The sequence below is a fragment of the Bison bison genome, unplaced genomic scaffold, assembly GCF_000754665.1.
Source record: "Bison bison bison isolate TAMUID 2011002044 unplaced genomic scaffold, Bison_UMD1.0 scf7180017853184, whole genome shotgun sequence".
Classification (NCBI taxonomy): domain Eukaryota; kingdom Metazoa; phylum Chordata; class Mammalia; order Artiodactyla; family Bovidae; genus Bison; species Bison bison.
The window spans coordinates 85,466-91,918 of NW_011483757.1; positions in this window are offsets into that span (position 1 = coordinate 85,466).

The window sequence follows — 6,453 nt, forward strand, 5'->3', positions numbered from 1 at the left end:
ACATTAAAAAAAAAAAAAAAATGTCCCCAAGGCTGGCTACATAATTTGCAGGCCCAGGGCAAAATGAAAATATATAACCCCTTGTTCAAAAATTATACAGACTTTCAAGACAGAGATAGCGGAGCATGAAATCAAGGCAGGGCCCTGCCAAGCACAGGGTCTTGTGTGCCTGTCAAGGTCACAAGCCCACGAAGCTGGCTCCGGCCCCAGGCTTTCCATCTTGTTTTCCCATAGAATCCCACTAGAGCCATGTACTGCCCACCTTGGATTAAAGGGCTTTATGTACACGTCAGTTGTCCGCTCTAGACTGTGAGCTTCATGTGGGAAAGAGCTTATCCTGGTGTGGCCTAGGAGGTACATTGCAACGCTTGAACACTGAATAAGTGCTCAATGAATAAGAGCATGGGATTGTATTGAAAGGGAAAGGGAAGTCGCTCAGTCGTGTCCTACTCTTCACGACCCCATGGACTGCAGCCTACCAGGCTCCTCCGTCCGTGGGATTTTCCAGGCAAGAGTACTGGAGTGGGATGCCATCGCCTTCTCTGATTGGGATTGTATTGGCAGCTATTAAATTTGGATTTTGCAAGTGCAGTGTGAAACCAGCAGGTGGCACTGCTGTCCTCCCAAGCATTGAGTATTCATAGTTAAACAGTTCGTGTCCTTAAAGATAATCTTCACTTTTTCATGTTCTCAGGATCAGAACAAAGTTGAGAGTCATTGCTGTCCTCCATACTTCATCCTCATTTTACAGATGGGGAAACAGAGGCTCTGAGAGAGAAGACCCAGGAAACAGAGCAGGTTGATGGCAGCATCTGATTTGAATCCTATACTTTTGATGCAAAGTCTGGGGCTCTGAGATTCTTTTAATTTTCTACTTCATAGTCTTTAACACTCTTAATTCCCTGCTATGTGTAGGTAGCATATGTGTATGTTACAAAGGGTGGGATTGGGGGTAGGGAGTGGATGGGGTACATAGTGTATTCTTGCTGTGAATAAGGTAAAAATCTCCATTCCCCAAATCTCCCAGTTTACCAGCATTCACGCTGCCTGAGAGCCCACTGGGGGGTAAAAAAAACACAAGTCTTTTGGTTTAAGTCTTCTGGGAACATTGAACTTTGAGCTTCTCTCTCTCTTCTGTTTCTTTGAAGTTGAGTTTCTTTAAATAGAAATTCATCATGACCACAGTATGGGTAATATTCTCAGACACCTTCCTCCCTGGGGAGGATGCTGATGGCTGTGGGCACAGACCATGAAGATGGCAGAGGAGAGAGGAAGTGGTTTTAAGGGGAATGAAACCAGCAGGGTGACATCTCCTGAGTTTTGCAACAGCAGCCCTGACCATATTCACCCAAAAAGGTTCAGACCTGGCTCTGTTCCAGACCCCAAGGGACAAAGGCAGGTTGGACAGCCGTGCCACAACAATGATTTCAGTGGTAAATTGGTGAACACCTGTTACAACTGGTTGCTAGCTCCCTGGGGTGGGGAAGGAGCAAGTAAAGTTCAGGGGTGAGGGTGGGGGCTAAGGCAGAGCCTTGGGACCAAGTTCTTTATGGACTCACTGGTGCTAGAATCTTAAAGTGGGACCTACTCTGCCAAGTTCATCCTAAGCCCCTGTCAGGTTCTAAGCATCCCCTCCCCACCCTGGCTGGTGTCTGTAAATACACACCCCTAGCACCTCATCCCGGAGGAGGCAATGGCAACCCACTCCAGTACTCTTGCCTGGAAAATCCCATGGACAGAGGAGCCTGGTAGGCTGCAGTCCATGGGGTCACGAAGAGTCGGACACGACTGGGCGACTTCACTTTCATGCATTGGAGAAGGAAATGGCAACCCACTCCAGTGTTCTTGCCTGGAGAATCCCAGGGACAGAGGAGCCTGGTGGGCTGCCGTCTATGGGGTCGCACAGAGTCGGACATGACTGAAGTGACCTAGCAGCAGTAGCAGCACCTCATCCTGGGTGGGAGTATCCTGGACTCAGCTGGTTTTGTGGTCCCTGACTTACCACGGTTCCAATTATGATTGTTTTCACTTTACCTGGTGAGAAAGCAATACACATTCAGTAGAAACCATACTTTAAACTCTGATCTTTTTCTGGGCTGGCGATAGGTAGTCTGGTCTTCTCTCCTGATGCTAGGGCCATGGCAATGAGCCTCGGTTTTCCGTCCACCAGGTGACTGTGAGGGTAAGCAGCTGATAAACTGAAAACCATCTGTTTTTCACTTTCAATACAGTATTAATAAATTACATGAGAGATTCAACACTTTATTATTAAATAGGCCTTGTGTTAGATGATTTTGCCCAACTCTAGGCCAATGTAAGTGTTCTGAGTACATTTAAGGTGGGCTAGAATAGCATCAGGGCTTCTCAACTGGCACTAGTAAAGAACCCACCTACCAATGCAGGAGACATAAGAGATGCAGGTTTGAGCCCCGGAGGAGGAAGTGGCAACCCACTCCAGTGTTCTTGCCTGGAGAATCCCACGGACAGGGGAGACTGGTGGTCTACAGTCTATAGGGTCGCAGAGTCGGACACGACTGAAGCAACTTAGCATGCACGCACACAGGATAGCATCACCAACTCAGTGGACAGGAATTTGAGCAAACTCCAGGGGACAATGGAGGACAGAGGAGCCTGGCATGCTTTAGTCCATGAGGTCGCAAAGAGTCGGATGTGACTTAGTAACTGAACAACAAAGGCTAAGCTACGATGTTTCCCTTGTGGCTCAGCTGATAAAGAATCCACCTGCAATGCGGGAGACCTGGATTCCATCCCTGGGTTGGAAAAATCCCCTGGAGAAGGAAAAGGCTACCTACTCCAGTATTCTTGCCTGGAGAATTCCATGGACTATAACATCCACGGGGTTGCAAAGAGTCGGACAAGACCGAGTGACTTTCACTTGGTAGGTTAGGTGAATTAAATACATTTTCAACGTTAATTATTTTCAACTTATGATGGATTTATTGGGACATAGCCCGATTGTAGGTCAAGAAAGATGTGTATGTACAATCACTATGTGTATGTGCACACCCTCCCTTCTCACACTAATCATGTGCATGTATTTTCAGAAGGGTCACCTTAAAATGAAGGAATGCAGAGCTGACAGCCACTTTTCAGACAATGGCCAAGCAGTATGAACACTAGTTGTGTGTCTTGTGTGACTTTGTCTAGTTCAAGACACTTAACCTCTTTGTGCCTCAGCTTCCTCTTCTGTAAATGGGGAAAATTGGATCAGTTTCATAAGATGTCATGCTGCTGCTGCTGCTAAGTTGCGTCAGTCGTGTCCGACTCTGTGTGACCCCATAGACGGCAGCCCACGAGGCTCCCCCGTCGCTGGGATTCTCCAGGCAAGAACACTGGAGTGGGTTGCCATTTCCTTCTCCAATGCATGAAAGTGAAGTCGCCCAGTCGTGTCCGACTCTTCGTGACCCCATGGACTGCAGCCCACCAGGCTCCTCCATCCATGGGATTTTCCAGGCAAGAGTACTGGAGTGGGGTGTCATTGCCTTCTCCAAAGATGTCATGAGAAATAAGATAACATGGAACACACTTTCAGCAGTGGCCCAAAGTGAACCAGTTTATATGGACTAGTCGTTGCTATTGTTATTTCAGAAGCACATTTAAAAAATTTTTAATATTTATTTTTGTCGGTATAGGTTCTTATTTACAGCATGCCGGAGCTTTTGTTTCGGCATGTGGGATCTAGTTCCCAGACCAGGAATCGAAACTGGGCTCCCTGCCTTGGGAACATGGAGTTTTAGCCACTGGACCTCCAGGGAATTCCCCAGAAGCACTTTTAGAGACGATCCAAACACTGCAGGCCTCTTCCAATGTACAGATGAGGAATTTGATGGTCCAGAGGAGGTAAGTGAGAGAGGCTTCCCTGGTGGCTCAGAGAGTAAAGAATCTTCCTGCAGTGCAGGAGACCCGGGTTCGATCCTCGGGTTGGGAAGATTGCTGGAGAAGAGAATGGCTACCCACTCCAGTGTTCTAGCCTGGATAACAGAGGAAGTAAGCGAACTTCCTGTATTTGTTTTCTCTGTTACATAACTGATTACCACAAACATAGCAGGCTGTAACCACACTCTTTATTGTCCCACGGTTTCCATGGGTCAGGAGTCCAGGCATAGCTTGGCTGGGTCGTCTACTGAAGGGCTCCCAAGGCTGTCATCAAGGTGTCAGTCAGGGCTGCAGTCTCTCGGAGGCACATGGTTGCTGGAAAAATTCATGTCCTTGAAGCTGTAGAACTCACGGCAGCTTGCTTGTTCAGGGTCAACAAGAAAGCACCACTCTCTTCAGGAAGGTTCCAGACCCTCTTTTACATAACTTCAACTGTTTTCCTTTAGCCATGGGCTTTATTGTCTGAATATTTGCAACGATTATTCTATACAAAAATTTAATTTCTTGCAAAGCTCTGTATTGCACATTGGTAGGTCACTTTGCTCTGCATTTTATGCCACATTTCCATCAAGAAGTTTTTCCCCAAATCACAATCTGCCTGATTGTGGTTCAGGTGCTACGTTGTGTCTGGCTCTTTGTGATGCCATGAACTGTAGCCTGCCAGGCTTCTCTGTCCATGAGATTTCCCAGGCAAGAATACCGGAATGGGTTGCCATTTCCTTTCCCAGGGTAATCTCCCTTTTTACCAACTCAAAAACTAATTTCGAACCTTTATTACATCTGCAGAACCCCTTCACCTGTGCTGCCCAATGTGACCTTCCCATCCATCATTTTTGGAGATCATGCCCACACTCAAGGGGAGGGAACAGACAGGTCATATTCACTAGGGAGGTAGAAATATTGGGGGCCATCTTGGGATCCTGACCATCTCACTCTCCCAAACCATATAACAGATTATTGGCGAGGAGAAATCTGTTTGGCCTGAAGGCCTCCCCACACCCCAGAAAGGAACTTCTCCGTTTCCATCAAGAAGTATTTCCCCAAGCCACAGTGTGCCTCGGAAGACTGGATCATGAACAAAACTGGCCCAATGTTGTCCAACAAGGCTTTGAATCTCCAGCCCAATTCTCAGAAATAATATACCAGTGTCCACTCGGGGTTAGCATTCCAGGTAAATTACCCGCTGTGGAGCTGACCAGCAGTGGGACTGTAAGAACCAGCCTTTCAGATGGTGTCTGAGTGGTCTTGCCTCCTGGCATTCCTACCCTCCTGCAGTCCCCTCACAGTGAACAGGGCGGACTCCTGTGGCCAATGAGATTTAGTAGAAATGACAGTGAGCTTCCGCCTGGCTCTCTTAGATGACTCTCTGGGAAAAGCCACCTGCTTTGACATGGGGATGCTCAAATCAGCCCTCTGGGGGTCATCATGGCAAGGGACTCTTATCAACAGCCAATGCCAACTTGCCAGACGTGCACGTGCACCCCCATCTTGGAAATGGATCCTCCAGCCCAGTCAAGCTTTCAGAAGACCACCACTCTGGCCAACAATTTGACTACAATCCCACGAGACCCCAGAGCCACTTAGCTTACTCCTGATCCACGGGAACTACTTTTTGTTGTTTACTCACTCAGTTGTGTCCAACTCTTTGTGACCCCATGGACTGTAGCCTGCCAGGCTCCTCTGTCCATGGGATTTTTCAGGCAAGCATACTGGAGTGGGCTTCCATTTCCTTCTCCAGGGGCTCTTTCCCACCCAGGGCTGGGATCCACATCTCCTACATTGGCAGGCGGATTCTTTAGCACTGAGCCACCAAGGAAGCCCAATGTGGGAACTTTGTGGGATATTTATGTTGCCATAAACTCCTAAGTTTGGGGTAATTTAACACAGTGATAAAAGATACAGGGTCTCTGGAACCCATATCTAACCCAAAAGAAGTGCTCATGATGAGAATACAGTACCACTTATAGAGCACTTCCTAGGGACCAGGTTCTGACTTACCACCCTGGAGGATGCTGGAGACCAAGGCAATGGCTGCTGCTGCTGCTGCTAAGTCGCTTCAGTCGTGTCCGACTCTGTGCGACTCCAGAGATGGCAGCCCACCAGGCTCCCCGGTCCCTGGAATTCTCCAGGCAAGAACACTGGAGTGGGTTGCCATTTCCTTCTCCAATGCATGAAAGTGAAGTCGCCCAGTCGTGTCCGACTCTTCGTGACCCCATGGACTGCAGCCTACCAGGCTCCTCCGTCCATGGGATTTTCCAGGCAAGAGTACTGGAGTGGGGTGCCATTGCCTTCTCCAAGGCAATTGCTAATGAAGCTGAAATCCAAATCCCGGAGTTCTGACCCAATCTCACACTGTCCAGCCTAGCACTGCCACACTCGACATGTTCCATATCTACTCTATCTGATAGAGTAGCTACCGCCACATGTGGCTCTTGAGCACTTGAAATGTGGCTTGTGCCACTGAGGAACTGAATTTTAATTAATTTTAACTTAAATAGTCGCATGTGACAATTTGGATTGGATAATGCAGATAAAACAGATGGGAGAGCCTTCTGC